A 9,925-nucleotide genomic window follows, 5' to 3' on the forward strand; every position below is an offset into this window, starting at 1 on the left:
TATCGACACGAGTAAATATTTTTTTCTTCCATATTTTAAGATTAGGACAATCTTTAGTGGATATGGAATGATACTAAAACTTGAAAACAACTTTAAGATCGAGTTAACGACCCTGTCAAAAAGGGGAAAAAAGTTCCTATGTTAACACCTATGGAATTTCACTGCAAAATGGCCCGGAAGCGAAAGTGAAAAAAATTCATATTTTCACCAATTATATGTGTAAGATTCATCAAACTTGAGCGCTCCCTACAGATTTAGTTAAAAAGATCTAAAGTAACAATGGTTTTTCACATAATGATTCGGGTGCCTTCATTTGGGCTTATTCGACAAGGTTGAGGTTGTGAGATCTTATCGACACGAGTAAATGTTTTTTTTCTTCCATATTTTATGCTTAGGACAATCTTTAGTGGATATGGAATGATACTAAAACGAGAAAACAACTTTTTTGATCCATTTATCGACCCTGTCAAAAAGTGGAAAAAAGTTCCTTTGTTAAACCCATTTGAATTGGACTGCAAAATGGCCCGGATGCGAAAGTGAAAAAAAAAAATCGTATTTTAACCAATTATATGTGTAAGATTCATCAAACTTGAGCGTTCCTTACAGATTCGTAGAAAAAGATCGAAAGAAACAAAGGTTTTTCAGTTAGTATTTTGGTGCCTCCATGAGCGTCTTTTCGGAAGGTTTGAGGTTCTGAGATCTTATCGACACGAGTAAATATTTTTTTCTTCCATATTTTAAGATTAGGACAATCTTTAGTGGATATGGAATGATACTAAAACTTGAAAACAACTTTAAGATCGAGTTAACGACCCTGTCAAAAAGGGGAAAAAAGTTCCTATGTTAACACCTATGGAATTTGACTGCAAAATGGCACGGAAGCGAAAGTGAAAAAAATTCATATTTTCACCAATTATATGTGTAAGATTCATCAAACTTGACCGTTCCATACAGATTCGTCGAAAAAGATCGAAAGAAACTAAGGTTTTTCTGTTAGTGATTTGGGTGCCTCCATGAGGGTCTTTTCGTAAGGTTTGAGGATGTGAGGTCTTATCGACACGAGTAAATATTTTTTTTTTCATATTTTAAGCTTAGGAAAATCTTTAGTGAATATGGAATGATACTAAAACGAGAAAACAACTTTTCAGATCCATTTATCGACCCTGTCAAAAAGTGCAAACAAAGTTCCTTTGTAAAACCCTTTGGAATTTGACTGCAAAATGGCCCGGAAGCAAAAGTGAAAAAAATTCATATTTTAACCAATTATATGTGTAAGATTCATCAAACTTGAGCGTTCCTAATAGATTCGTTGAAAAAGATCGAAAGAAACAAAGGTTTTTCGGTTAGTGATTTGGGTGCCTCCATGAGGGTCTTTTCGGAAGTTTTGAGGTTGTGAGTTCTTATCGACACGAGTAAATATTTTTTTCTGCCATATTTTAAGCTTAGGACAATCTTTAGTGGATATGGAAAGATACTAAAACGAGAAAACAACTTTTCAGATCGAGTTAACGCCCTGTAAAAAAGGGGGAAAAAGTTCCAATGTTAACACCTTTGGAATTTGAGTGCAAAATGGCCTGGAAGCGAAATTGAAAAAAATTCGTATTTTAACCAATTATATGTGTAAGATTCATCAAACTTGAGTGTTCCTTACATATTCGTTCAAAAAGATCGAAACAAACAAAGGTTTTTCAGTTAGTGATTTGGGTGCCTCCATGAGGGTCTTTTTGGAAGGTTTGAGGTTGTGAGGTCTTATCAACACGAGTAAATATTTTTTTTATTCTATATTTTAAGCTTAGGACAATCTTTAGTGGATATGAAATGATACTAAAATGAGAAAACAGCTTTTCAGATCGAGTTAACGACCCGGTCAAAATAGGGAAAAAAGTTCTTATGTTAACACCTTTGGAATTTGTTTGCAAAATGGAACGGAAGCGAAAGTGAAAAAACTTCATATTTTGACCAATTATATGTGTAAGATTCATCAAACTTGAGCGTTCCTTACAGATTCGTCGAAAAAGATCGAAAGAAACGAAGGTTTTTAAGTTAGTGATTTGGGTGCCTCCATGAGGGTATTTTCGGAAGGTTCGAGGTTGTGAGGTCTTATCGACACGAGTAAATACTTTTTTTATTTTATATTTTAAGCTTAGGACAATCTTTAGTGGATATGGAATGATACTAAAATGAGAAAACAACATTTCAGATCGTGTTATCGTCCCTGTCAAAAAGTGGAAAAAATTTCTTTTGTTAACATCTTTGGAATTTGACTGCAAAATGGCCGGGAAGCGAAAGTGAAAAAAATTCGTATTTTAACCAATTACATGTGTAAGATTCATCAAACTTGAGTGTTGCTTACAGATTCGTCGAAAAAGATCGAAAGAAACATAGGTTTTTCAGTTAGTGATTTGGGTTCCTCCATGAGGGTCTTTTCGGAAGGTTTGAGGTTCTGAGGTCTTATCGACACGAGTAAATGTTTTTTTCTTCCATATTTTAAGCTGAGGACAATCTTTAGTGGATATGGAATGATACTAAAACAAGAAAAGAACTTTTAAGATCGAGTTAACGACCCTGTCAAAATAGGGAAAAAAGTTCTTATGTTAACACCTTTGGAATTTGACTGCAAAATGGCCCGGAAGCGAAAGTGAAAAAAATTCATATTTTAACCAATTATATATGTAAGATTCATCAAACTTGAGCGTTTCTTATAGATTCGTCGAAAAAGATCAAAAGAAACGAAGGTTTTTAAGTTAGTGATTTGGGTGCCTCCATGAGGGTATTTTCGGAAGGTTCGAGATTGTGAGGTCTTATCGACACGAGTAAATATTTTTTTCTTCCATATTTTAAGCTTAGGACAATCTTTAGTGGATATGAAATGATACTAAAACGAGAAAATAACTTTTCAGATCGTGTTATCGTCCCTGTCAAAAAGTGGAAAAAAGTTCCCTTGTAAACATCTTTGGAATTTGACTGCAAAATGGCTTGGAAGCGAAAGTGAAAAAAATTCATATTTTAACCAATTATATGTGTAAGATTCATCAAACTTGAGCGTTCCTTACAGATTCGTCAAAAAAGATCGAAAGAAACGAAGGTTTTTAAGTTAGTGATTTGGGTGCCTCCATGAGGGTATTTTCAGAAGGTTTTAGGTTGTGAGGTCTTATCGACACGAGTAAATGTTTTTTTTCTTCCATATTTTAAGCTTAGGACAATCTTTAGTGGATATGGAATGATACTAAAACGAGAAAACAACTTTTTTGATCCATTTATCGACCCTGTCAAAAAGTGGAAAAAAGTTCCTTTGTTAAACCCATTTGAATTGGACTGCAAAATGGCCCGGATGCGAAAGTGAAAAAAAAAATCGTATTTTAACCAATTATATGTGTAAGATTCATCAAACTTGAGCGTTCCTTACAGATTCGTCAAAAAAGATCGAAAGAAACGAAGGTTTTTAAGTTAGTGATTTGGGTGCCTCCATGAGGGTATTTTCAGAAGGTTTTAGGTTGTGAGGTCTTATCGACACGAGTAAATGTTTTTTTTCTTCCATATTTTAAGCTTAGGACAATCTTTAGTGGATATGGAATGATACTAAAACTAGAAAACAACTTTTCAGATCGTGTTATCGTCCCTGTCAAAAAGATGAAAAAAGTTCCTATGTTAACACCTTTGGAATTTGACTGCAAAATTTCCTGGGAGCGAAAGTAAAAAAAATTCGTATTTTAACCAATTATATGTGTAAGATTCATCAAAATTGAGCGTTCCTTAAAGATTCGTCGAAAAAAATCGAAAGAAACGAAGGTTTTTCAGTTAGTGATTTGGGTGCCTCCATGAGGGTATTTTCGGAAGGTTCGTGGTTGTGAGGTCTTATCGACACGAGTAAATATTTTTTTTCTACCATATTTTACGCTTAGGACAATCTTTAGTGGATATGGAATGATACTAAAACGAGAAAACAACTTTTCAGATCGTTTTATCGTCCCTGTCAAAAAGTGGAAAAAAGTTTCTTTGTTAACACCTTTGGAATTTGACTGCAAAATGGCTCGGAAGCGAAAGTGAAAAAAATTCGTATTTTAACAAATTATATGTGTAAGATTCATCAAACTTGAGCGTTCCTTACAAATTCGTCGAAAAAGATCGAAAGAAACGAAGGTTTTTAAGTTAGTGATTTGGGTGCCTTCAAGAGGGTATTTTCGGAAGGTTTGAGGTATTGAGGTCTTATCGACAAGAGTAAATATTTTTTTCTTCCATATATTAGGCTTAGGACCATCTTTAGTGGATATGGAATAATACTAAAACGAGAAAACAACTTTTCAGATCGAGTTAACGACCCTGTCATAAAGGGGAAAAAAGTTCCTATGTTAACACCTTCGAAATTTGACTGCAAAATGGCTTGGAAGCGAAAGTGAAAAAAATTCCTATTTTAACCAATTATATGTGTAAGATTCATCAAACTTGAGCGTTCCTTACAGATTCGTCGAAAAAGATCGAAAGAAACGAAGGTTTTTAAGTTAGTGATTTGGGTGCCTCCATGAGGGTATTTTCAGAAGGTTTTAGGTTGTGAGGTCTTATCGACACGAGTAAATATTTTTTTTCTTCCATATTTTAAGCTTAGAAAAATCTTTAGTGGATGAGGAATGATACTAAAAGGAGAAAACAACTTTTCAAATCGACTTAACGACCCTGTTAACAAGGGGAAAAAAGATCCTATGTTAACACCTTTGGAATTTGACTGCAAAATGGCCCGAAAGCGAAAGTGAAAAAAATTCGTAATTTAACCAATTATATGTGTAAGATTCATCAAACTTGAGAGTTCCTTACAGATTCGTCGAAAGAGATCGAAAGGAACAAAGGTTTTTCAGTTAATGATTTGGGTGCCTCCATGAGGGTCTTTACGGAAGGTTTTAGGTTGTCAGGTCTTATAGACACGAGTAAATGTTTTTTTCTTCCATATTTTAAGCTTAGGATAATCTTTAGTGGATATGGAATGATACTAAAAGGAGAAAACAACTTTTCAGTTCGAGTGAACGACCCTGTCAAAAAGGGGAAAAAAATTCACGCCTTTGGAATTTGAATACAAAAGAGCCTGGAAGCGAAAGTGAAAAAAATTCATATTTTAACCTATTATATGTGTATGATTCATCAAACTTGAGCGTTCCTTACACTTTCGTCGAAAAAGATCGAAAAGAACAAAGGTTTTTCTGTTAGTGATTTGGGTGCCTCCATGAGGGTCTTTCCGGATGGTTTGAAGTTGTGAGAACTTAACGTCATGTGTAAATATTTTTTTCTTCCATATTTTAAGCTTAGGACAATGTTTAGTTGATATGGAATGATACTAAAATGAGAAAACAATATTTCAGATCGAGTTAACGACCCTGTCAAAGAGGGGAAAAAAGTTCCTATGTTAACACCTTCAAAATTTGACTGCAAAATTGCTCGGAAGCGAAAGTGAAAAAAATTCGTATTTTAACCAATTATATGTGTAAGATTCATCAAACTTGAGCGTTCCTTACAGATTTGTCAAAAAAGTTCGAAAGAAATAAAGGTTTTTCCGTTAGTATTTTGGGTGCCTCCATGAGGGTCTTTTCGGAAGGTTTGAGGTTGTGAGGTTTTATCGACACGAGTAAATGTTTTTTTTCTTCCATATTTTAAGCTTAGAACAATCTTTATTGGATATGGTATGATACTAAAACGAGAAAACAACTTTTCTGATCGAGTTAACTACCCTGTCCAAAAGGGGAAAATAGTTCCTATGTTAACACATGGAATTTGACTGCAAAATGGCCAAGAAGAGAAAGTGACAAAAATTCATATTTTAACCAATTATATGTGTAAGGTTCTTAAACTTGAGCGTTCCATACAGATTCGTCGAAAAAGATCGAAAGAAACAAAGGTTTTTCAGATAGTGATTCGTCTGCCTCCAAGAGCGTCTTTTCGTGAGGGTTGTGAAGTCTTATCGACACGAGTAAATATTTTTATTCTTCCATATTTTAAGCTTAGGACAATCTTTAGTGGATATGGTATGATACTAAAACGAGAAAACAACATTTCAGATCGAGTGAACGAACCTGTCTTAAAGGGAAAAAAAGTTCCTATGTTAACACCTATGGAATTTGACTGCAAAATGGCCCGGGAGCGAAAGTGAAAAAAATTCATATTTTAACCAATTATATGTGTATGGTTCTTAAACTTGTGCGTTCCATACAGATTCATCGAAAAAGATCTAAAGAAACAAAGGTTTTTCAGATAGTGATTCGTCTGTCTCCAAGAGCGTCTTTTCATGAGAGTTGAGGTTGTGAAGTCTTATCGACACGAGTAAATGTTTTTTTTCTTCCATATTTTAAGCTTAGGACAATTGTTATTGAATATGGTATGATACTAAAACGGGAAAACAACTTTTCAGATCGAGTTAACGACCCTGTCTAAAAGGGGAAAATAGTTCCTATGTTAACACCTATGGAATTAGACTGCAAAATGGCCAAGAAGAGAAAGTGAAAAAAATTCATATTTTAACCAATTATATGTGTAAGGTTCTTAAACTTGAGCGTTCCATACAGATTCGTCAAAAAAGATCATAAGAAACAAAGGTTTTTCAGATAGTGATTCGTCTGCCTCCAAGAGCGTCTTTTCATGAGGGTTGAGGTTGTGAAGTCTTATCGACACGAGTAAATATTTTTTTCCTTCCATATTTTAAGCTTAGGACAATATTTAGTGGATATGGTATGATACTAAAACGAGAAAACAACTTTTCAGATCGAGTTAACGACCCTGTGTCCAAAAGGGGAAAATAGTTCCTATGTTAACACCTATGGAATTTGACTGCAAAATGGCCCAGAAGAGAAAGTGAAACAAATTCATATTTTAACCAATTATATGTGTACGGTTCTTAAACTTGAGCGTTCCATACAGATTCGTCGAAAAAGATCATAAGAAATAAAGGTTTTTCAGATAGTGATTCGTCTGTCTCCAAGATCGTCTTTTCATGAGGGTTGAGGTTGTGAAGTCTTATCGACACGAGTAAATGTTCTTTTCTTTCCATATTTTAAGCATAGGACAATCTTTAGTGGATATGGTATGATACTAAAACGGAAAAACAACTTTTCAGATCGAGTTAACGACCCTGTCTAAAAGGGGAAAAAAGTTCCTATGTTAACACCAATGGAATTTGACTGCAAAATGGCCCGGTAGCGAAAGTGAAAAATTTCGTATTTTAGCCAATTATATGTGTAAGGTTCTTAAACTTGTGCGTTCCATACAGATTCATCGAAAAAGATCTAAAGAAACAAAGGTTTTTCAGATAATGATTCGTCTGCCTCCAAGAGCGTCTTTTCATGAGAGTTGAGGTTGTGAAGTCTTATCGACACGAGTAAATGTTTTTTTCTTTCCATATTTTAAGCATAGGACAATCTTTAGTGGATATGGTATGATACTAAAACGGAAAAACAACTGTTCAGATCGAGTTAACGACCCTGTCTAAAAGAGGAAAAAAGTTCCTATGTTAACACCAATGGAATTTGACTGCAAAATGGCCCGGTAGCGAAAGTGAAAAATTTTGTATTTTAGCCAATTATATGTGTAAAGTTCTTAAACTTGTGCGTTCCATACAGATTCATCGAAAAAGATCTAAAGAAACAAAGGTTTTTCAGATAATGATTCGTCTGCCTTCAAGAGCGTCTTTTCATGAGGGTTGAGGTTGTGAAGTCTTATCGACACGAGTAAATATTTTTTTCTTCCATATTTTAAGCTTAGGACAATCTTTAGTGGATATGATATGATACTAAAACGAGAAAACTACTTATCAGATCGAGTTAACGACCCTGTGTAAAAGTGGAAAATAGTTCCTATGTTAACACCTATGGAATTTGACTGCAAAATGGCCCGGAAGAGAAAGTGAAACAAATTCATATTTTAACCAATTATATGTGTAAGGTTCTTAAACTTCAGCGTTCCTTACAGATTCCTCGAAAAAGATCTAAAGAAACAAAGGTTTTTCAGATAGTGATTCGTCTGCCTCCAAGAGGGTATTTTCATGAGGGTTGAGGTCGTGAAGACTTATCGACACGAGTAAATTCGTCTGCCTCCAAGAGGGTATTTTCATGAGGGTTGAGGTCGTGAAGACTTATCGACACGAGTAAATTCGTCTGCCTCCAAGAGGGTATTTTCATGAGGGTTGAGGTCGTGAAGACTTATCGACACGAGTAAATATTTTTTTTCGTCCATATTTTAAGCTTAGGACAATCTTTAGTGGATATGGTATGATACTAAAATGGGAAAACAACTTTTCAGATCGAGTTAACGACCGTGTCTAAAAGGGGAAAATAGTTCCTATGTTAACACCAATCGAATTTGACTACAAAATGGCCCGGTAGCGAAAGTGAAAAAAATTCGTATTTTAACCAATTATATGTGTAAGGTTCTTAAACTTGTGCGTTCCATACAGATTCATCGAAAAAGATCTAAAGAAACAAAATATGTGTAAGGTTCTTAAACTTGTGCGTTCCATACAGATTCATCGAAAAAGATCTAAAGAAACAAATGTTTTTCAGATAGTGATTCGTCTGCCTCCAAGAGGGTCTTTTCATAAGGGTTGAGGTTTTGAAGTCTTATCGACACGAGTAAATGTTTTTTTTCTTCCATATTTTAAGATTAGGACAATCTTTAGTGGATATGGTATGATACTAAAACGAGAAAACTACTTTTCAGATCGAGTTAACGACCCTGTGTAAAAGGGGAAAATAGTTCCTATGTTAACACCTATGGAATTTGACTGCAAAATGGCTCGGTAGCGAAATTGAAAAAAATTCGTATTTTAATAATTTATATGTGTAAGGTTCTTAAACTTGAGCGTTCTATACAGATTCGTCGAAAAAGATCTAAAGAAACAAAGGTTTTTCAGATAATGATTCATCTGCCTCAAAGAGGGTCTTTCCATGAGGGTTGAGGTTGTGAAGTCTTATCGACACGAGTAAATGTTTTTTTCTTCCATATTTTAAGCTTAGGACAATCTTTAGTGGATATGGTATGATACTAAAACGAGAAAACTACTTTTCAGATCGAGTTAACGACCCTGTGTCTAAAAGGGGAAAATAGTTCCTATGTTAACACCTATGGAATTTGACTGCAAAATGGCCCGGAAGAGAAAGTGAAACAAATTCATATTTTAACCAATTATATGTGTAAGGTTCTTAAACTTTAGCGTTCCTTACAGATTCCTCGAAAAAGATCTAAAGAAACAAAGGTTTTTCAGATAGTGATTCGTCTGCCTCCAAGAGGGTATTTTCATGAGGGTTGAGGTCGTGAAGACTTATCGACACGAGTAAATGTTTTTTTTCGTCCATATTTTAAGCTTAGGACAATCTTTAGTGGATATGGTATGATACTAAAACGAGAAAACATCTTTTCAGATCGAGTTAACGACCCTGTCTCAATGGGCAAAAAAGTTCCTATGTTAACACCTTTGGATTTTGAGTGCAAAATGGCCCGGAAGCGAAAGTGAAAAATATTCGTATTTTAACCATTTATATGTGTAAGATTCTTAAACTTGAGCGTTCCTTACAGATTCGTCGAAAAACATCGAAAGAAACAAAGGTTTTTCACGTAGCCATTCGTCTGCCTCCAAGAGGGTATTTTCATGAGGGTTGAGGTCGTGAAGACTTATCGACACGAGTAAATGTTTTTTTTCGTCCATATTTTAAGCTTAGGACAATCTTTAGTGGATATGGTATGATACTAAAATGAGAAAATAACTTTTCAGATCGAGTTAACGACCGTGTCTAAAAGGGAAAAATAGTTCCTATGTTAACACCAATGGAATTTGACTACAAAATGGCCCGGTAGCGAAAGTGAAAAAAATTCGTATTTTAACCAATTATATGTGTAAGGTTCTTAAACTTGTGCGTTCCATACAGATTCATCGAAAAAGATCTAAAGAAACAAA

The sequence above is a fragment of the Cucurbita moschata genome, unplaced genomic scaffold, assembly GCF_002738365.1.
Source record: "Cucurbita moschata cultivar Rifu unplaced genomic scaffold, Cmos_1.0 Cmo_Scf00010, whole genome shotgun sequence".
Lineage (NCBI taxonomy): Eukaryota > Viridiplantae > Streptophyta > Magnoliopsida > Cucurbitales > Cucurbitaceae > Cucurbita > Cucurbita moschata.